Here is a 24,002-nt window from a genome sequence, read left to right on the forward strand (position 1 = left end):
CACAAGTAAACCAGATGCCAGGGGATAATGGCATAAAAGCAGAGCATTCAAAGCATTTGCTAAAATGGTCTTTTGCCCCCCTTTCATCCTTCTGGAATCACTGTTAAAACCACAATAAGACCTCTGATTCGGACTTCCGGCCAAGATGGAGGCTTAGACTAACATGCTCGGTCTCCCTCTACCACTAGAAAGGAATACAACTACTACAAAACAAAAGATAACTAGAAATTCCAGAAAATAAAACTACACGGAAGCCCAACATATGAAGTTATAAACCTGCGGCACTCGTTGGGCAGGTAGGAAAAGTGAAAGTGGGCAGTGCTTTTTGTGGTAGCACCAGGGACAGCGGCAGGGAGAGCAATCCTGGCTGCAGTCGAGCCGAAGCAGCTTGTGACCCCAACGCTGGGAAAAGCACCCACCTCATTGCCTCGGATGGTGAGGCCTAGAGGGCGGGAGGATGGATCCTGGTCTCCCAGCAGAGAATAACGGCAGGAATCCATCTTGGACCCCCACCCCCACACAAAGCACCATGGTGCTGCGAAATAGGTTGCAGATCTTCACCGGTCACTGGATAGTGATGACAAAGCACCACAGCATGGCAAAAAAGGTTGCTGGATTGCCGCCGGTCACTGGGTTGTGACAAGTACACAGGCTCCGCCCCCTATAGCCAGCCCAAGAAGCAAAGCAAAATGCAAATCTGTCAAAATGAGGCAGACAACTATAGAAATCCCGGTGGCGCAGCTCACCAGGCAACAAATGAAGAATCTGACAGATGAACAAATAAGAAACCTATCAGAGGCTTGGTTCAGAGCTATTGTTATAAGGTGGCTTACAGAATTAACAAAAGATATGGAAAAAGATGGGAAAGAATTGAAAACCACTCATACTGAAAAAAACAAAATCACATACGAGACAAGTGGTGAGGAAATAAAATCCAGAGTTCAAATCAACAAACTGGAACATAGAGAAGGAACAAACAGTCAACTAGTGCAGAGAGAGGAAACGGGAAGCAAGGAAAGTGAGAAGAGGATCAGAAACCTCTGGGACGGCTATAAGAGATCAAACATAAGAATTATAGGATTGCCAGAGGGCGAAGAAGAAGAACTAGAAATTGAAAAATTAAGTGAAAATATAATAAAGTAGAACTTCCCAAACTTGGGGAAGGAAATAGACTTACAAGTCCGGGAAGCACAGAGAGTTCCAGAAAAACTGGACCCAGGAAGAACCACTCCAAGACACATTATAATCAAAATGTCAAAAGTTAAAGATAAAGAGAGAATCTTAAAAGCAGCAAGAGAGAAGAAAAGAATCATGTACAAAGGGGTCCCAATTAGACTATCAGCTGACTTCTCAAGGGAGACCCTGCAGGCAAGAATGGACTGGCAAGAAATATTCAAAGTAATGAAAAGCAAAAACTACAACCACGATTACTCTTTCCAGGGAAGCTGTCATTCAGAATAGAAAGTCAGAGAAAGTGCTTCCAGGACAAAGTAAAACTGAAGAAGTTCATCAGATCCAAACCACTGTGATATGAAATGTTAAAGGGCCTTGTTTAGGAGAAAGAGGATCAAAACTATGAACATTAAAATGAAAAGTGTATCACAACAACCAACAACAGAAGCTAGGGAATTGAAACAAAGGCAAACTAAATAGGCAATGAGAGTGAAAAAAGAACTATAGGTATGGGGAACATATTGGGGGGAGGTCAGCAGGGAGGGGGGAGGGGGTAAGGGAGGGAGATGGTACTGGAATTAAGAAGCATAGTAGGAGGGAATGGAGTAGACAAGAAGAGGTTGAGAAGAACTATATGCACAACCAATGGACATGGACTAAAAGGGGGGGATAACTGGAGGGAGGGGGACCACCAGGTTGAGGGGAGCAGAGGGAAGGGAAATTGGGACAACTGTAACAGTATAATCAATAAAATATATTTTTTTAAAAAGACCTCTGATTCTGTAATAGCAACAATAACACCTCTGATTCTATAATAGCAACACTGACGATCTGTGTGAATAAAATGTTACATATAATTAAGGTAATTATTGGTTAAATACAGTTAATCAGTGAATAATTTTTTTTATCTATCACTGCTTAGCATAAATATACAATTTAGTTAAGTAATAATTCCTACTGGTATTGAATTTTAAGTTTCATTTATAAATGAGAGAACACATTAAATAATTACACATGTATTATTTTCTCTTGTTTTCATGTCAAATTAGCACAAATTCAATGACTTAAAACAATACTCTCTTTTTATATCACAGTTCTATCATGAAAAGTCCAACATGGCATGGCTGGGTTCTCTGCTCAGGCCCAACAGGATGAAATCAAGGGATCAGCCAGGCTACACTGCTGATCTGAGGCTCTTTTTATTTCCCCAAATAGAATGATTGGTTTGGATAAATTGTATAAAAAGAAAATTGAGTATGTGGGCTTTGCAAAATAAATTTGAAGAAATTGAAATGGTGAAAATAGATATAATGCATTCTGCAATGAAGAAATAGTTTTAATAGTCTTGAGACGTATTTATGTATGAGATAAAATATTTTCTTAATTCTGTGGTAGGTGACTTAATGAAGTTAGTGAGATTAGTTTTAAAATTAATTGATAGCATAAGTTTAAATCACTTTCCTTTTGTATTATATATACTGTTCTCCACTTCTCTCTCTTTCTCAGTGGATTGAGCGTCGGCCTGCGAGCTAAGTGTCGCTGGTTCGATCTTCCAGTCAGGGCACATCAGAGAAGGAAAACTCTGACTCCAAAAAACCTCCGCTGCCTTGCGGCATACCTTTTCAGGGGAAAGGCTAAGGGAGTAAACCCCGACAGAAAATCCGGAGCCGGAGTCCCTAAGGCGGTTTGACGTTGTAGTCAACACCGGCAACTCCTGCGGCGCACCTGAAACCAAGCTGTATTGACTCCGTCTTTCCCTTGGACCCTTCAGCTGCGAAGAGAGGGGGGGTCTGCTGCATGGGCAACAGCAGACCCTCCATATCACCCTGCCCAGGCTCTGTAGCTTCAGCTTCACTGGAGAGGACACTCCAGCATCATCGCAAGATGTCGATTCAACACGGGAGGAGACAGATACCATGTCACTCCCGAGTCGGACTGCACAGCCATTCTCGGCGGTGCAGATAGACTCTTAAGAAGCTACACCATCATCTCTCGAGACGGACGGCTGCCAACATATGCATCTGGACTGTATCCAAATTAAACAATTCAGAAGTTACAGAAAAATAATAAGAGGAAAAGTTCACCATAATGCTATGTTTCTAAGATACCCACTGTTAATATTTTAGTATTTTGGGTTATCCTTGCCTCTTTGGACACACCAATCTATCTATACAGATACAGGAAACTGGGCAGTTAGAGTATCTCCCTCTGAGCAGCACTTGATACTGTGACTATTCTCTCTTCAAACTGTCTCTGAGCTCACACATACCATGCTGCCCTGGCTCTCCTCTCTTCTCTCTGACTGTTCTTTCTAAGAATCCTTCATGAGATCTAAATCATCTACTTATCCGTTTAAATTACAGTGGTACCTCAGTTCTTATTAATTTGTGCCAGAACTTATGTTGAGTGCTGAAACCCATGAGTACCGAACTGTTGGTGAGCTATCTGAGACAGATGTGTAGACCTCTGTTTTATCCGGAGAGACGGTCCCTGAGTGGCAAGCAAACGCCGAGTGCTGAGACATTTTTTTCTCATCAAAATGCGATGAGTACAGGGATTGGTGATTTTTGAAGCTTCCTTCCATGGCTACAATTATAATCCATGGGCTATATCTCCGAACTAGATCTCTATGCAGAGATTCAGGAATCTATATAGAACAGTAAGATGAAACAAACTGAACTTCCCTTCTGAAATCATCTTGTTTCTTGTTCCAAATGATCCCAAACAATTTCTTTTCTCTCTCTCTCTCTCTCTCTCTCTCTCTCTCTCTCTCTCTCTCTCTCTCTCTCAGCCCATCAATTCCCATCCCTGTTGTCTCCTGAGAATCTGTCAAATCCACTCAGTTCTCTCCCTCTCCACTGGAACTACCCGCATTCAGGCAGCCACAATATCTTTCCAGGATCATCCCAGAGGTCTCTTAGCCTTTCTGTTGTCTAAAACGTCCCCTCCTCTCCCATAACATCCTTCACACTGTGGAGACATTGGTCTTTCAAAATTGAAAATCAAATCTTGTCATTCCCAGGACTACAATGTGTCCATAGAACCCCACTGCTATTAGGACTAAATCTATGAAGTCCCAATGGCATGGCCCCAGCCAATGGTTTCATTCTCATTTCTGGGTATCTTTCTCTCTATGTTGAAACCACATTATACTTCTTTGAGGTCTTTGAGCATCTATATTTTTGCTGATAATCCTTCTTAGAACTGGGGCATTTTCCCCTATCACAACCCACACACATACAAGATATCCATGCCTTTGCATGCAGGGGCTTTATGCTTCCCTTGCTGTACCCTCATAGCATGGCAATTCTCCTATCATGGCCCTTAACAACATTGTGATTTAACCTTCCTATTATCCATATTCAAACCAAATATTGATATCTATAATGTTGGTGAGAGCAGGAATCATATTTCTTTTCCACCCTTATATCCACAGTATTCAATCTATACTATAGAATACATAATGTGAATTATGGACACTCAGGAAGGCATATCTTTTTTTTTTAAGTATATTTTATTGATTATGTTGTTACTGTAGTCCCAATTTTTCCCCTTTGCTCCTCTCTGCCCAGTACTCCCCTTCCCTCCAGCAATCCCACCCTCCTTAGTTCATGTCCATGGGTCATGCATATAAGTTCTTTGGCTTCACCATTTCCTATATTATTCTTAACATCCCCCTGTCTATTTTGTACCAACCAATTATGCTTCTTAGTCTCTGCACCATTTCCCCATTTCTTCCGCTCCCCCCTCCCAGCTGATAACCCTCCAAATGATCCCCAGACCTATGATTCTGTTCCTATTCTGGTTTGCTTAGTTGGATTTTGTTTTTATTTTTTAGATTCAGTTGTTGATAGTTGTGAGTTTGTTGTCATTTTAGTGTTCATAGTTTTGCTCTTCTTTTTCTTAAGTAAGTCCCTTTGACATTTCATATAATAATGGGTTGGTGATGATGAGCTCCTTTAGCTTCACCTTGTCTGGGAAGCACTTCATCTGCCCAGGAAGGCATATCTTAACTATACAGTTTCATGAAGAAGTTGATTTTATGTGGAATAGTGTATTCTGAATGACAAAGTTATTTTATTTACTTTTTTTTTTTTAAAGAGAGAGGGGTAGGGAGGGAGAAAAAGAGTTAGAGAAACCTCAGGGCTGAATGACAAATTTATTTTAAAGTAATTTACTGAATAATCCTGTTGGCAGGATAAGAACTTTATACACATAGATCTCTATATCTATCACTATATATATCACAATTTTACAAACATTGTCAAAATTAAAATAATTTTCTGACTAATCCTAATGTTGTATTTTAATGTACTAGAGAGGAAGATTTGAGATAGCATAACATAGTGGTAAGAGCAGCAGATGAAGAGTTACAGAATCTGAATGGAAATCTTATTTTGTGTGCTAAACCTCACTAATTTGCCATATGATTTTATCTATATCTCTTAGAACCTCAAACTTCACACCTATTATTAGAACAAAATATGTTCATTGCTTGGGAGAATAGCAGAATATTACTAATGTTTTTATTTATTTAAAGACTTTGTGAGGACAAATTAGCTGTAAATACCAAAAGGTGTTTTTGTTACTATTGCTATTATGTTATTATTATTTTACTGTTTCATTTTTTTCATAAATCTTTTCACAAAAACAAGCGAGGAATTGCAATACAATAAATAATATTTCTATATCAATTAAATCTGTTATTCTTAGATTATTTGAGAAGAAGTCTGTGGGTTAAGAATAATGCATCTATTTGGGGAAATGGTTCTAAAGATGGGCATCATAATTTTGAAATATTTTAAAATATCTTTAGAAATAGGTGTAATAATAATTGTTGATATATGTTTAGTGTTTTCCTAGTATATGATGCTCTGCTATGTGCCTTACATTTGTTGTTTCACTTAACCCTCCCAGCAACCCTGAGTTAGATAACCTTGATGAGCCCACTTTACAGATTAAGAAACTGCATACTAGAGAGGTTGAGAACTTACTCTTATAAGTATTGTGATCTAGCTGGATAGGAAATTGCCTGTCTTGTGCCGAGATGGCTGTGTGTGTGTGTGCATGAGTATGTGTGCATCTACATTGTGATTAAATTATATTTTGGTCTTGAAAATATCGTTAACTGAGATATGCTCTGTTTCAGTTAAACTGTTTCATTTGGATATAAATTTATTTTGAATCTGAAGCTGTTTTGGTCTCCATTACATTAACAGTGCAAGTTTTATTTTGGCTGATTTGAAATGCTGGGAAATTTCAAGATGATTTAAATGTAGTTGAAAATAAGAGTATTTTGAAGGGGATGTTTCTACATAGTAAGTAGTCTGATGATAAGAAAAATTAAGCTGATTTGTTTGTTAGTATTAATTCATTTTTTGGGCATCGTTCGATCTTCAAAAAGAAATATATCCTTTTTAAGATACAGTTAATTTACTCAAAATTCTTTCTTGGAGAACATAGAATAAGTAGAATAGGATCCATTTGTCTACATACAAGTAGTGATAACAGAATATTTTACAATATTCCAGGAACCTTATTTGACCAACACTTCTAAGTACTTAGGTGTGAATGTATTACATAAAAATTTAAATTGGAAGAAAAATAAAACATCAAAGACATAAAATGATGGATCTAAAGAAGAGGTAGAGAAAAAATACAAAAAGGCATATAATTTCTTTCAGAAGCTTGTAAATGCAGCCCAGCCCTGTTTCAGTCACTTCAGCTGTCCTCAAGGACTCCATTCCCTTTCTATTCCAGAGACAATAAGAAAATGACTATTACATCTTTCTCCAAATCCCTTGCTTTGGTTTGTGTTATGTAAGAAAACACAGTGCATTATTTGACATCATTAAAACAAATACCATAACTTTATTATAAACTGTAAATTATGAGACACTTGTTAATAAGAGCAACATTTTGCAGATATAAATTGTCTAGGAAGCATATACTTTTCATTTTTTTGAAACATCTGATGACTTAGGCAAGCACTAAAAAGTTATGAACTTCAGTTCCTTTACTTGTGAAATGAGAAATTTGAACTATAGATAAAAAGAGTACATTTAAACATGCAAAACTTAGAAATTACACATTTCAGTATAAACAAGACATCAACCTTGGATCTAGTACACAGTCACGTAGACATATAATGGTATTAATGAATAGGGAGGGATCACTTTTCTTTGACACATCTCCTCTTTGACAACATATTTAACTCCATTAATATATGTGTGTTTTTTTTTTTTTTTTACTTAGCATGTCAAAACTAGTTAAATTGCATTGGCAATATCAAACTATGTATATTTGCTATTAATTTAAACTTGGATTTGTGCCCATGGATAGTTTTAGCAGTCAGAGATTCTCTACCACTATTCTCACCACTAGGGTAATTTGTTGGCACAACAGAGGTGAGAGTCTTGATCACTGTAAATAGAAGGGTTATATTTAGAATTTCTGCATCTATGCTGAAGAATGAGCAAGATTGAGCTAGTTCTATATGTTTCCCATATATTATGCTTTTCAGCTTTTGAATAAGACACAGTTCCATAGAATTAATTAGCTAATATTTCTATTTTATTCTGCTTTGCATTATTTTTTTTGCCTTTTTTTATTGTTGTTCAAAAATACGGAATGCTTCATGAGTTTGTGTGTCATCCTTCCATAGGGGTCATGCTAATCTTATCTGTGTCATTCCAATGTTAGTATATGTGCTGCTGAAGCAAACACTCAAGTTTCTATACAGTGAGAAATTAATGTAGCAGATATCTTAAAAGTTAAAGACTTGATCTTACAATAATCTTAACTTGGGATTTTTTTTTCATGAATCAATCCTATCTTTCATTTTGATTTATTGAAATCTTTACTTAAGTAAATTTTAATAATTTACTTTCGTTTTGGGGGAATCATTATTAAGCATCCAAAATTCATTATCCAACAGTTGTGGCATATTATTTTAAATATCTTTCTTTGTGTAGTTTCTTTCCCCACCTAATACAGAGAATGAGAGGGAGGAATTAGCAATATTTTATTATTATAATGTATTGTATTTGCACTCCTTGTGAAGTTTTATAGTGTTATTTGAAAGTGAACTTGGGTTAGTGGTAAATGTGTATTGCTAACTCTAGGGTACCACTAAAAAAAGTTTTAAAACTGTAACTGATGTGCTAAGAAAGGAGAGAAAAATGAATTATATAAAGTGCTCAATTAAATCCACATGAGGTCACTTCACACCTGTTAGAATAGCTATTATCAAAAAGATAAGACATAACAAATCTGGTGAGAAAATGAAGAAAAGAGGGCCTCTGTACACTGCAGGTGGGAATAGAAATTGGTGCAGCCACTGTGGAAAACAGTATGGAGGTTCCTCAAAAAATTAAGACTAGAGTTACCATATGATCAAGCAATCCATCTTCTCGGTATTTATCTGAAGGATTTTAAATCATTAACCTGAAGAGATGTCTGTACCCCAAGTTCATTGCAGCATATTTTGCAAAAGCCAAGACATGGAAACAACCTAAATGTCCATCAACAAACAAGTAGATAAAGACAATATGGTATGTAGTGAAAAAGTATATGTATATGTAATGGAATATCATTAAGTCATTAAACAAAAAACAAAAAACAAAAGGAAATCCTGAGGTCTATGACAACATGGATGAACCCTGAGGACATTATGCTAAGTGAACTAAGCCAGATACAGAAGGATAAATATTACAGGGGGAACTTACATGAGCTATCTAAAATCTAGCTCATTGAAGCAGAGAATAGAATGGTGGTTGCCAATCATTCTGGAGGAGGGGAAACGAAAAGGTATTAGTCAAGAGGTACAAGTTTGTTACACGAGATGAATAAGTCCTAAAGAACTTTTTCTTTGTACAACATAGTTCGGTTCGGCAGCTGTCCGTCTCGAGAGACGATGGTGTAGCTTCTTAAGAGTCTATCTGCACCGCCGAGAATGGCTGTACAGTCCCACTTGGGAGTGACACGGTATCTGTCTCCTCCCGTGTTGAATCGACATCTTGCGATGACGCTGGAGTGTCCTCTCCAGTGAAGCTGAAGCTACAGAGCCTGGGCAGGGTGATATGGAGGGTCTGCTGTTGCCCATGCAGCAGACCCCCCCTCTCTTCACAGCTGAAGGGTCCAAGGGAAAGACGGAGTCAATACAGCTTGGCTTCAGGTGCGCCGCAGGAGTTGCCGGTGTTGACTACAACGTCAAACCGCCTTAGGGACTCCGGCTCCGGATTTTCTGTCGGGGTTTACTCCCTTAGCCTTTCCCCTGAAGAGGTATGCCGCAAGGCAGTGGAGGTTTTTTGGAGTCAGAGTTTTCCTTCTCTGATGTGCCCTGACTGGAAGATCGAACCAGCGACACTTAGCTCGCAGGCCGACGCTCAATCCACTGAGCCAAACCAGCCAGGGTCACAACATAGTGCCTGTAGTTAATAATATTATATTGTACTACTCAACCATAAGAAAATCTTAGGCATAAAACCTGGGTTCTGGGAATCCAGGCCTGGTTTTAGCAAGCCCCCAAAGGAACTACTGGTGTCAGGGGACTGCCTAACCCCCAATAAATCTGCTGCTCCTAGCTGCCCTAGACTCGGGCAGCTATCAGGAGATGGCAACTGTCCAACCACTAACCTGCTGGCTGTACAAGGGGGCAACTTAGCTTGTCCTGTACTGCTTACATATTCCAAGTCTCAAAACTCCTTAAAAAGTCATTCCACCCTGACCCCAGCTGCTGGTGTCTGCCCTGACCCCAGCTCCCCATGTCGCATACTCAATAAACCATCTTGTTCAGCATTTGGCTGCTGGCCTTCTCTACCTGTATCGACCACCCAAAACCTAACAGAAAAGATGAAATACTGCCATTTGAGACAACATGGATGGATCTTGAGAATGTTATGCTAAGCAAAATAAGTCAGACAGAAAAAGTCAAGAACCATATGATTTCACTCATGTGTGGGATATAAAACTGAAAGCAACAAATGAACAGAGATAAGATGGCAGAGGAGTGAGGAGAGGCTGCGGTTTTAGGCTCCCAAGACAGGTCTGTAGTTTGGGCTAATTGCAGACAGAACATCTCAGTGAGCAGCTGGATACTGGCAGGAGTCGAGCCAAGGCACTGCTGGATTAGAGAAAATCCATCTGGGAACAACCTGTTTAGTGAGGATAGCGGAGGAAAAGGGGACGAAATGGGATTCCTGACTGGGCCGGCTGCCCGAGCTGCAGCGGGAAGCACACAAAGGCTTTTTGGCGACCACAGGCTGCCCTGGAGAGGAGTCGGAAGGAGAGCGGATCTCTGCCCGCTGGCAGAGACTGGACTGGACCAAGTGGCATTGGCGCCGAAGGACAGGAGACAGCATGCTGCCGGGCAACATATCCACAAAAGAACTCAAGACAAAGCAGATAGAGTGACTCTCAACCAACTAGCCAGAAGGAAGATCCTATCAAAGAACACCTGAAATATAACCAAACAGCATAAACAAACGACATAAAGGGTAACTCAAGAACATCAGGCTCAGGAGATCAAAGAGACTGCACCACTGAAACCCCCAGATCTCCGATAAAGAATCTCACACCACAAAGGAGGGAAGTCAAAGCAGACTACCCCCCCCAAAAAAAACCAAATAAATAAATAAATAAAAACAAACAAAAAGAATCCAACATGGTAAGACACAAAAATAACCCCTCAATGAAAAGAAAAGAGGAATCCTCAGAAAGAGAGATAGATGAAATAGACTGAAATAGACATAGCCCAAATGTCAGACATGGAATTCAAAACAATGGTGATAAAGAAGCTCAATATATTCGACATCCTTAAAATCAACTATGAAAACCTTCAAGGAAGTTACCAGCAGCTCCAAGAAAATTACAGGGAACTTGCAGAGAACTACACCAGCATAAAAAAAGACATAGAAACTGTTAACAAGAACCAGGAAGAACTTAAGAATGCAATCTCTGAACTGAAAAACAAGGTAGAATCAGTCAAAAGCAGACTAAATGAAGCAGAGGATCATATTAGTGAGTTAAAAGATAATATAGAGAAAAACTCCCAGACAATAGAGCAAAATGAAAAAAGATTGAAAAAATATGAACAAGGTATAAGGGAATTACAGGATAGCAATTGAAAAAATAATTTAAGGATCATCGGAATACGAGAGGGAGAAGAAAAGGAACATGGAATTGAAAAACTGATAGGAGAAATAGTGACACAAAATTTTCTGAACCTGATGAGAGAAAAAGTTATACAAGTTCAGGAAGCACAGAGAGTTCCAATGAAGAGGAACTCCCAAAAACCCACTCCAAGGCACATCATAGTTAAAATGGCAACATTCCAAGACAAAGAGAGAATCCTCAAAGCAGCAAGAGAAAAACAGCAAATAACATACAAGGGAGCTCCGATAAGGCTATCAACTGATTTCTCAACAGAAACATTACAAGCCAGAAGGGAATGGTCAAAAATATTTCAAGCAATGAAAAACAAAGGCCTACAACCAAGAATACTCTACCCAGCAAGGCTCTCATTCAAAATAGAAGGTGAAATAAGGAGTTTCTCAGACAAAGGAAGACTGAAAGAATACATCTCCACCAAACCAGCATTGCAAGACATGCTAAAGGGAGTGTTATAAGAAAAAAGAAGAAAAGAACAAGAGAGGAGAGGAACAGAGGTACAAAGGGAAATGAATAAATACACGTCAATAATAACCTTAAATGTAAATGAATTAAATGCTCCAATTAAAAGACATAGGGTAATGGAATGGATAAGAAAACAGGACCCACATATTTTCTGTCTACAAGAAACACACCTCAAAACAAAAGATTTACACAGACTGAGAGTAAAGGGATATAAAAAATATTCCAAGCAAACGGACCGGAAAAAAAAGCCGGGGTAGCAGTCCTCATATCAGACAAAATGGATTTCAAAGCAAGGGCAATAAAAAGAGACAAAGAAGGACATTTCTTAATACTTAAAGGAACAATCCATCAAGAAGATATGACTTTGATAAACATATATGCACCCAACATAGGAGCACCCAAATACATAAAGCAAATACTAGAAGACCACAAAAAGGATATCAACAACAACACACTCATAGTAGGGGACTTCAACACTCCATTATCAACAATAGACAGATCATCAAAGCAAAGAAACACCAAGGATATACAGGCATTGAACAACACACTAAACCACATGGATCTAACTGATATATATAGAACTTTTCACCCCAAAGAAGCAAAACATACATTCTTTTCAACTGCACATGGGACATTTTCAAAGATAGACCACATGATAGGTCACAAAACAAGCCTCAACAAATTCAAGAAAATTGAAATCATATCAAGCATCTTTTCAGATCACAATGCCTTGAAACTAGAAATCAACCTCAGAGAAAAAAATCAAAGACACCCAAACTCATGGAGATTGAATAACATGCTATTAAATAATGAATGGGTTAACAATGACATCAAAGAAGAAATCAAGAAATCTCTAGAAACTAATGATAATGAGCACACAACAACCCAAAACCTGTGGGACACAGCAAAAGCAGTCCTAAGAGGGAAGTTCATAGCAATACAGGCATATCTGAAAAGGATAGAAGAATCTCAAATAAAAAACCTAACCACAATGCTACAAGAACTAGAACAATAACAACAAACAAAGCCTAGGGCAAGAAGAAGGAATGAAATCATCAAGATCAGAGCAGAACTAAATGACATAGAGACTAAACAAACAATCCAAAAGATCAACAAAACTAGGAGCTGGTTCTTCGAAAAAATCAACAAAATCGACAAGCCTCTAGCCAGTCTAATCAAGAAAAAAAGAGAGAAGACACAAATAAACAAAATCAGAAATGAAAGAGGAGAAATCACGACTGATACCTCAGAAATACAAATGATAGTTAGAAATTACTTCAGACAACTGTATGACAAGTAATTTGACAATCTAGAAGAAATGGACAAATTTCTAGAAACATACAACCTTCCAAAACTGAATCAAGAAGAAGTGGAATGTCTCAACAAACCAATAACAAAAAAGGAAATTGAAACAGTAATCCAAAATCTGCCTGCACACAAAAGCCCTGGACCGGATGGCTTCACAGGCGAATTCTACAAAACATTCAGGGAAGAAGTAACTCCTATCCTCCTCAAACTGTTCCAAAAAATCCAAGAAGAGGGGAAAATCCCAAACTCTTTCTATGAAGCCAGCATTATCCTAATCCCCAAACCAGGTCAAGACACAACAAAGAAAGAAAACTACAGGCCAATATCACTGATGAACATCGATGCTAAAATCCTCAATAAAATATTGGCAAACAGGATCCAGCAATACATCAAAAAGATCATACATCATGATCAAGTGGGCTTCATCCCAGGGACGCAAGGATGGTTTAATATTCACAAATCAATAAATATAATACATCACCTAAACAGAATGAAAGACAAAAATCACATGATCATATCAACAGATGCAGAAAAAGCATTTGATAAAGTACAACACCCATTTATGATGAAAACACTCAGCAAACTGGGAATAGAGGGAGCATACCTTAACATAATTAAGGTTATATATGAGAAGCCTGAGGCCAACATCATACTCAATGGACAAAAACTGAAAGCATTCCCCCTGAATTCAGGAACTAGACAAGGTTGTCCACTCTCTCCACTCCTATTCAACATAGTGTTGGAAGTCCTAGCCACAGCAATCAGAAAGAAAAAGAAATAAAAGGCATCCAAATTGGGAAAGAGGAAGTGAAACTTTCATTATATGCAGATGACATGATAGTATACCTAGAAAATCCTATAAACTCCACTAAAAGACTACTTGATATAATAAGTGAATTTGGCAAAATCGCAGGGTACAAAATAACTATACAGAAATCTAAGGCATTTCTGTACACCAACAATAATATAGCAGAGACGGAGACAAAAAAGAAAATAGCATTTACTATAGCAACAAGAAAAATAAAGCACCTAGGAATAAACTTAACCAAAGAGATAAAAGACCTGTACTCTGAAAATTACATAACATTGAAGAAAGAAATTAAGGAAGAAACAAATAAATGGAAGCAAATACCATGTTCTTGGATGGGAAGAATCAACATCATCAAAATGGCCATACTACCCAAAGCAATCTACAGATTCAATGCAATCCTTATTAAAATACCAATGACATATTTCACTGACCTAGAACAAATACTCCATAAATTCATATGGAACCAAAAAAGACCCCGAATAGCAAAAGCAATCTTGAGACAGAAGAACACAGCAGGAGGAATCACAACACCAGATATCAAACAATACTACAAAGCCACTGTAATCAAAACAGTCTGGTACTGGCATAAGAACAGACATATAGATCAGTGGAACAGAATAGAGAGTCCAGAAATAAACCCAGGCCTCTATGGTCAACTAATATTTGATAAAGGAGGAAGGAACATAAAATGGAGTGAGAAGAGCCTCTTTAACAAATGGTGCTGGGAGAACTGGATAGGGACCTGCAAAAAAATGAAACTAGACCACCAACTTACACCACACACGAGAATAAACTCAAGATGGATCAAAGACTTAAATGTAACCCGTGACACCATAAAAGTCCTAGAGGAAAACATAGGCAAGAAAATATCAGATATCTCACGTAACAATCTCTTCATGGATACATCTCCTAAAGCAAGAGAAATAAAGGAAAAAATAAACAAATGGGACTACATCAAACTAAAGAGTTTCTGCTCAGCAAAAGAAAACATCAGCAAGATGAAAAGGAAACCAACCATATGGGAAAACATATTTGCCAATGACATCACAGACAGGGGACTGATTTCCAAAATATATAAAGAGCTGATACGACTCAACATCAAGAAAATAAACAACCCAATTAAAAAATGGGCAAAGGACTTGAACAAACACTTCTCCAAAGAGGACATACAGAAGGTCCATAGACACATGAAAAAATGCTCAACATCATTAGCCATCAGGGAGATGCAAATAAAAACCACAATGAGATACCATTTTACACCAGTCAGAATGGCCATCATCAACAAATCAACAAGCAACAAGTGCTGGCGAGGATGTGGAGAAATGGGAACCCTACTGCACTGTTGATGGGAATGCAGACTGGTGCAGCCACTATGGAGAACAGTATGGAATTACCTCAAAAGATTAAAAATGGAACTGCCTTTTGAACCAGCGACTCCACTACTAGGATTATACCCGAAGAATTTTGAAACACCAATTCAAAAGAACTTATGCACCCCTATGTTCATTGCAGCACTGTTTACAATAGCTAAGTGCTGGAAACAACCTAAGTGCCCATCTATAGATGAGTGGATCAAAAAACTGTGGTACATTTACACAATGGAATACTATGTAGCAGAAAGAAAGAAGGAACTCCTGCCATTTGCAACAACATGGATGGAACTAGAGAGAATTATGCTTAGTGAAATAAGCCAGGCAAAGAAAGAAAAATACCATATGATATCACCTAATACAGGAAACTAAAGAACAACACAAACAAATGAACTAAATAGGACAAAGAGCAGAATAGCAGTCAATAGGGGGGAGGGGGGAGTGAGAGAAGGGGGATAAGTAAGGGAAGGGTTTAGTCAAAGAACCTGCATAAAAGACTCATGGACATGGACAACCGGGAGGGATATGATTGCGGGGGAGGGGGTGGGATGGGTGGGGGAGAGAAATTAGGGGAAAAGGGGACAACTGTAACTGAAAAACCAAAATAAAAAAAACAAAAACAAAAAAAAAAAACCAAAACAAATGAACAAACGAGAAAAGCAAAACGAAATCTCATAGACACAGACAACAGTATGGTGGTTACCAGATGTTTGTAGTAAAGGTTAAAGTGGGCCAATTATACAATGATGGAAGAAGGTTTGACTTTGGGTGGTGGGTACACAATGGAATATATGGATTCTATATCATAGAATACACTTAAAACCTAATTTAATTTCATACACTTTTAGCACAATCTGGCAATTGAGACATTTTGAACTATCTGTTTAAAAAACTACTGTTCTACAAAATAAAATATTACCATTTACCTTATGCTTATTTTGACATTTTTGATGAAATAATAACTAGTTCTTATGAATGAAAATGCTGTGATTTGGTTATTTAGAAGAGCAGAACTTTAAGTATTTGATAACATTTATGTTTAATTTTATGTCCCATCTAAAGATGCCTTTGACTTTCTGAATGAAATTTAAGTATTCATTTTGTAGTAGTTTGCTACATCAAAAAATATTTAATAAATGTATGAATCATTGGGATGATCTTTTAGTAATTTTATGTATTCTTAAAATTAATGTGGTGTCAAGGCCTTAAATCTGTATGCATTGAATTCTTTCAAATGTGTCTAATTTTCAATTTCATTGAACCAGAGAGTAATCATTATTTACAAAGAATTTTGTTTCTCTGCAGAAGTTGCAAATTATTTCTTTAAACTTTAGCATTAAGTATTTACCAGTGATTTTGCAATGATCTGTTGCTAACATTGATGTTACAAGACTGGAATATACGTGGACAATGGTAAGAGCACAACCTCACATTGTTACATTAGGCTTACACTTTTATTTCCATAGTGTAACCATTAGTCAATAGTTGCATGGTATAATTAGCATAAAGCTCATCACTAAATTCAGAGAAGTGACAAGGAGACAAAATAAATGTAAGAACAAAAAGGTAAACCACCTCCAGTGGACTAGGGGCATGGTTCAATGAACCTGGATGAACAAAGCAATAATCGTGTGTCCTAGAAAATGGAATATAAAAATAAACTTCCAGATTCCATTCTCTCTCTTATAGTCATACCTCTGGAATGAGGTATATCTATCATTCTGGACTAAGGAGGAGATAGGGGCCTGAGACTTCAAATGGAAGTAAAGCAACTTATAGGGAGATGAAAGTAGTTACTGTTTAATAAACAAATGTTTGCTGGGTCTTCCAGAGACAACAGGTGACGGAAAGGACTTTGATCAAGTGGGTCTTCCTAATTTCCTCCTTGTTTATCACACCCAGTTCACATATGGTGATAGTTCTTGCAAGAACAAACCTTCTCTCTTAAATTCTTTTAAGCGGTTTGGGAGAAGGTCAAAGGTTCTTCCTGAGTTACTTGTTTCTTAAAAATAAATTAATCTTTATGCCAGTGAGACACATTTTGGGATGGAAAGTTTTGTTTCCTTATAATATTGATACCAACCTTCAATCAGCAAGTAGAATAAATCAAAGCCTCTATTTGAACTCAATCTGCTGGAATCATTATGACATGTAATTATTATTATATGTAAATAATAACAAATGCATTAATAAATACTTACTTTTTAAAAAATAAATGAAAGGGCAAGAGATACTATATGGAAAACCTCTGTACCTTGCTCATAATTTTTCTGTGAACCAAAAACTGCTCTAACAACATAAAGTCTTTAAAATAGATGAGAGCTTCTTTTATTAAAAACTGTTATCAGCCTTTTTTTTTTTTTTTTGGTAAGATTAAATGACCAACATTAAAATTTGCCAGTAATTATAACTTGCATCTTAACTCTCTCCTCATAGAAAGAGTGGTGGAAAGGGATAATAATATAAAGGATAATGCAGCCAGATATTGAAATGGGATGCTTTCTGACTCAGTTTTGTTTGAGGTACCAAAGGTCAAGAACAAATTAATTATGTCTTATATATCAAGGTTATACAAAAGTTGTCACTGATGAATTGGGGAGACTGTTTCCTTAGAGTGAGTAATTTGTGTGCTATTGTCTGTGCTCATCTCTCATGGGAGACTGGAGAGGGCACACCTATCTCATGTTAAGTTAAGTGAGAGAAAGGGCTTTAAGAGACCACATAGGGAACTTTACACATGGCATTTATGAAAATATGGGGATATAAATATTGATATTAGAACTAATTGCTAGAGAATGAGTGTTGCTTTGTGTAGTGGAGGGAAAGTAATTTTTTCTCTACTATTCTAAATTCTTGGCTGAGATCCCCCTGTAATAAAAAGATAGGCAAACAGGATAAAACAAACAGAATCTAAAACATGCATACCTCCTATATACATGGGAGAGACCCAGGAAAACTGAGGAACTCCCTGGAATGATCCAAGCCACCAACTTAAATACCTTCAGTCAAAGACAAAAAAGATATCGTGGTTTCGAGGAGGCAGTTGTGAGGATATCAGGAAAAGCACAGTAAACAAGGGTAAGATTGTTATGCAGATTTAGGTCTTAGCGTTGGCCATAGATAAGTTTCTAGATATTGGGAGGCAACCTCTTTGTCCTGGTAGAGAAGGAAACATCCTAACAAATGTACACATCTCTTAAAGCAGGTAACTTTTATTCAGTTTTCAGAGATTCTCTTGTGTGTGCAGTTTAAAAAAAACTGTACAGTTACTTTAACCTATTCAAAAGGTATTGCCAGTAAATATCTGAGTGTAATAATATTAAAAAAATAATCTGCTCAAAAGAGAATCAGAGGCATAGAAACAGACATCTGTGAGAGGGGATGGGAGAGGTGGAAACTAGTTGAAAGAAGGTGAAGGGTTAGACAAAGAGCATATATGCATGACACATGGATTAAAACAATGGTGTGAGGATTGCCTGTGGTAGTAGGGAGTGCTGGGTGGAGAGAGGCAAAGGGGGAAAAATTTGGACAACTGTAATAGCATAAATAATAACATAAAAAATAATAAGCTGCTCAAAGTAATACTTATGTTAAAAAACATAGTGTGGGATGGCAGATTCTACTCCCCTTCATTTGAGAGTCAACGACATTCCACTTATGGTAGAATAAAAGTCACTGTAGATTAAAGCATCCAATACACAGCAGATATGCGTTGAAAGCCTATGAAACCAGATGTTATCAGAGAAACCCTGTTCCTTCTCGTCAATGCAATAAAGAATTACAGATCAGCGAGCCTATCAGTGTGCACGCAAAGTTTATTAGTGAATGGGAGAGCAAAAGCAAGGGTGGCCAAAGGCCAGGGTGGCAAGCTCACCCTAGGGTGGCCAGAGGTCTTGCAGTCAGAAGGCCAAGAGTGCCAAGAGTGTCATGAGACCCATGAGAACAAGTCCTTTGTACTGAGGATGTACATAGTTGGTGGGCTGGTGGCCAGCTTTTCCTGGGGGGACGTGACTACCCAAACTTAGGTATGTGGGGGTCTGTTAGCATGAATCCTTATCTTGCTCCAGACTCCATTTGTTCATCTTGTTAAAAAAAAAAGATACATGGCAGGAAGTAGTTAACTAAAATTGGGGCAGTTACCCAAAGTCATTCATGTGCTCTTTCTGTAAGCACTAGGAACTCCCTGTAAAACAGATAGTGACCAGAGGACCAAAGTTGTTTTATGGGCTTTTTCTTCTTTGGACACTGTGGATCCTCTTCCAACTTTCTGGCCTTAGGATGAAAACACAGTTTCAAAGCCTTTCCTTCCAAGATAGTGGAAAGGATACACAGAATTTCAAGGACTTTCCTCCTCCTGTGCTAAGATAAACAAAATTGAAAAATCTTTAACCAGACTCATCAAGAAAAAATGACAGACAAACCAAATGAATAAAATCAGAAATGAAAAAGTAGTTACAATCAATACTACAGAAATACAAAGGATTGTAAGAAATTGCTATGAATAACTATATGCCAAGAAATTGGACAACCTGGGCAAAATGGACAGATTTATATAAACATACAGGCTTCCAAAATGGAATAAAGAAGCAGAAAGCCTCAATAGACCAATAACAACTAGTGAGGTTGAAGCAGTAATAAAAAAAGAACTCCTGGCATTCAAAAGCTCTAGACCGGATGGCTTCACAGGCAAATTTTACCAAAATTTGAAGCACTAACTCCTATCCTTAATCTATCCTAAAAAAATTCAAGAAGAAAGAATCCCAAACTCTTTTTACAAGGCCAGTATTATCCTAATTCTAAAACCAGGTAAAGGCACAACAAAGAAAGAAAACTACAGGCCAATACCTCTGATGAACATAGATGCTAAAATCCTCAACAAAATATTGGCAAGTAGGATCCAGCAGTACATTAAAAGGATCATACACCATAATCAAGTGGGATGCAAGGATGGTACAAAATTTGCAAATCAATAAACATAATACACCACATAAACAAAATGAAAGACAAAAATCACATGATCATATCAATAGATGCTAAAAGATCATTTGATAAAGTACAGCATCCATTTATGAAAAAAACACTCAGCAAAGTGGGAATAGAGGGAGCATACCTCAACATAGTAAAGGCCATATAGGAGAAGCCAACATCATACTCAATGGGCAAAAACTAAAAACTTTCCCCTTAAGACCAGGAACAAGACAAGAATGACCTGCCCTCTCCACTTTTATTCAACATAATATTGGAAGTTTTAGCCACAGCAGTCAGAATAGAGAAAGAAATAAAAGGCATCCAAGTTGGAAAGGAAGAAGTAAAACTGTCATTATTTGCAGATGACATGATAGTGTACATAGAAAACCCTGTAGGTCCCACCAAAAAAAACTACTTGACCTAATAAATAAATTTGGAAAATTAGCAGGATGTAAACTCAATACTCCAAAACTGAAGGCATTTTTGTACATCAACAATGAAATATCAGAAAGAGAAACTAGGGGGAAAATCCCATTTACTATAGCAACAAGAAAAATAATGTACCTAAGAATAAACTTAAACAAGGAGGTAAAAGACCTATACTTGGAGAACTACAGCACACTGAAGAACGATATTAAGTTACAAATAAATGGAAGCATATATCGTGTTCATGGGTTGGAAGAATTAACATCATTAAAATGTCTATACTACCCAAAGCAATATATAGATTCAGTGCAATCCCTATTGAAAGACCAAAGAAATATTTCACAGATTTAGAACAAATACTTCAAAAATTTATATGGAACCTAAAATGACCCCAAACAGCCTCAGTAATCTTGAGAAAGAAGAACAAAATAAGAGGGATCACAATACCTGATATTAAACTATACTATAAGGCCACTACAATTGAAACAGTCTGGTACTGGCACAAGAACAGACACATAGATCAATGGAACAGAATAGAGTGCAAAAATAAAGCCATGTCCCTATGGGCAATTAATAATTGACAACGGGGGCAGGAGCATAAAATGGAGTAAAAATAGCCTTTTCAACAAATGGTGTTGGGAGATCTGGAATGGTACAATGCAAAAAAATAAAAATAAAACTAACCCATCAACCCACACCATACATCAGAATAAACGCAAAATGGATAAGAATTAAATATAAGTCTTGATACCATAAAAGATCTAGAAAAGTATTCAAAGGGACTTCTGGCCAAGATGGTGGTGTAGACAGATATGCTGTGTCTCCCTCCACAACTAAGAAGGAATACAACTACCTCAAAACTAGAGACAACCAGAAGTTCCAGAAAATCGAGCTCCATGGAAGTCCAACAAACAAAGATATAAAGAATAAATACTCATCCAGACAGGTAGGAAGAGCAGAGCTGGGGCAGAGAGGACGTGGTGTGGTGGGGGTAGCGGTGGCGGCAGCAGAAGGCTGCTGGAAAGCACAGTCACATGTTTTAAAAAGTCATGAAGAACACCTGGGGAACATTCCTAGCTCCTGACCAGACCGCACAGCTCACGGTCCCAGCACTGGGGAAAATCAAGCCTGATTGTTTCTGACTGTGCAAACCAGTGGGAGTTGGGGCAGAGGAAGAAACTGCCAGTCTCTCAGCAGAATCTGCTTGTTTAAAGGGCCCCCACAGTCCTAGAACCTCCGCAGACCTACCTACTCTGGGAACAATGGCCAGGGCAACAGCTAGGGAGGCACCAGTCCCATACGAAAGTGAGAGAAGTGCCTGGAAAGAGGGCGAGTGCTGAGCAAGCGGCATTGTTCTTTCTCAGACCCTTCCCCCACATACAGCACCACAACTGATGAATACCTAAGGTTCCACCCCTTACAATGTAACAGCTGCTACCGCTCTACCTAAGACACAGAGGCAAACAAATACAGGAGCCGTCAAGTTGAGGAGACAGAAAAGCATGGCCCAAAAGGGGGAATGGATCAAGGTTTCAGTGGGAGAACTAAGCGATGAGGAGATAGCCAACCTAACAAACAAGGAGATAGCCAACTTAACAGACACAGAGTTCAAAACACTGGTGATAAAGATGCTCACAGACTTGACAGATATCCTTAATTATAGCAAACACATAAGAGAAGTGAAAGTTATGCTAAATGAAACGAAGGAAAATCCACACAAAACCAGTGGTGAAGGGAAGGAAACTGGGGTTCAAATAAATGGTTTGGAACATAAGAAAGAAAGAAAAAAACAGTCAATCAGTACAGAATAAAGAAACAAGAATTGAAAAAAATGAGGAGAGGCTTGGGAACCTCTGGGACAATGTGCAAACATCTGAACCATGGGGGTGCCAGAAAGAGAAGAGGAAGAGCAAGAAATTGAAAGCTTACGTGAGAAAATAATGATGGAAAACTCCCAAAATTTGGTGAAGGAAATAGACATAGAAGTTCAGGAAGCACAGAGAGTCCCAAACAAGCTAGATCCAAAAAGGACCACACCAAGACAAATCATAATTAAAATGCGAAAAGTTAAAGATAAAGAAAGAATCTTAAAAGCAGCGAGAGGAAACCAGAGAGCTATCAACAAAGGGGTGCCTATAAGACTTTCAGGTGATTTCTCAAAAGAAACTTTGCAGGCAGTAAGGGATTGGCAAGAAGTATTCAAGGTGTTGAAAAGCAAGGACTTACAACCAAGATTAGTCTATCCAGCAAAGCTATCATTTAGAATGGAAGGGCAAATAAAACGCTTCCCAGACAAGGTAAAGCTTAAGGAACTCATCATCACCAAACTATTATTATATAAGATGTCAAAAGGATTTACTTAAGAAAAACAAGATAAAAATTATAAACATTAAAATGACAACAAACTCACAACTATCAACAACCGAATCAAAAAGTAAAAACAAAATCCAACTAAGCAAACCAGAGTAGGAACAGAATCACAGGTCTGGGGATCATTTGGAGGGTTATCAGCTAGGAGAGGGAAGGGGAGAAATGGGGAAATGGTGCAGGGACCAAGAAGCATAATTGGTTGGTACAAAATAGACAGGGGGAAATTAAGAATAATATAGGAAGCCCTGGCTGCTGTGGCTCAGTGGACTGAGCTTCAGCCTGCGAACCAAGTGTCGCCGGTTCGATTCCCAGTCAGGGCACATTACTAGGTTGCACGTCAGGTCCCCAGTTGTGGGGGGGTGTGAGGCAACCACACAGTGATGTTTCTCTCCCTCTCTTTCTCCTTTCCCCTCTCTCTAAAAATAAATACATTCATACATAAAATTGTTTTAAAAAAGAGAATAATATAGGAAAGGGTGAAGCCAAAGAACATATATGCACAACCCATGGATATGAACTAAGGGGGATGGGATTGCTGGAGGGTAGGGGGTACTGGGCAGAGGGAAGCAAAGAGGGAAAAATTGCAATACTGTAACAACATAATCAATAAAATATACTTTAAAAAAAAGAAGTATTCACAGGGATGAAAAGCAAGGACCTACAACCTAGATTACTCTATCCAGCAAAGCTATCATTTAGAATGGAAGGGCAGATAAAGTGCTTCCCAGACAAGATAAAGCTAAAGGAGTTTGTCATCATGAAGGCCTTATTATATGAAATGTTAAAGGGACTTATTTAAGAAGAAGAAGATGAAAATCATGAGCATTAGAAAGACAACAAATTCACAACTATCAACAACAGAATCTAAAAAATAAAAATAAACAAACTGAGCAAACAACCAGAATAGGAACAGAATCATAGATATGAAGATCATTTTGAGG

General features: G+C 37.9%; 1 non-coding gene across 1 annotated transcript; it reads right to left on the reverse strand.

Annotated features, from left to right (window-relative positions):
* Positions 1 to 7,792: 7,792 nt before the first annotated feature.
* LOC149991634 (U6 spliceosomal RNA) lies at positions 7,793 to 7,899 on the reverse strand. Its single transcript, XR_016508726.1, has one exon. It is a non-coding gene; the product is annotated as a U6 spliceosomal RNA (small nuclear RNA).
* Between the last annotated feature and the right edge of the window lie 16,103 nt (positions 7,900 to 24,002).

This window comes from Furipterus horrens, unplaced genomic scaffold (genome assembly GCF_987537825.1).
Source record: "Furipterus horrens unplaced genomic scaffold, mFurHor1.1.pri manual_scaffold_17, whole genome shotgun sequence".
NCBI lineage: Eukaryota > Metazoa > Chordata > Mammalia > Chiroptera > Furipteridae > Furipterus > Furipterus horrens.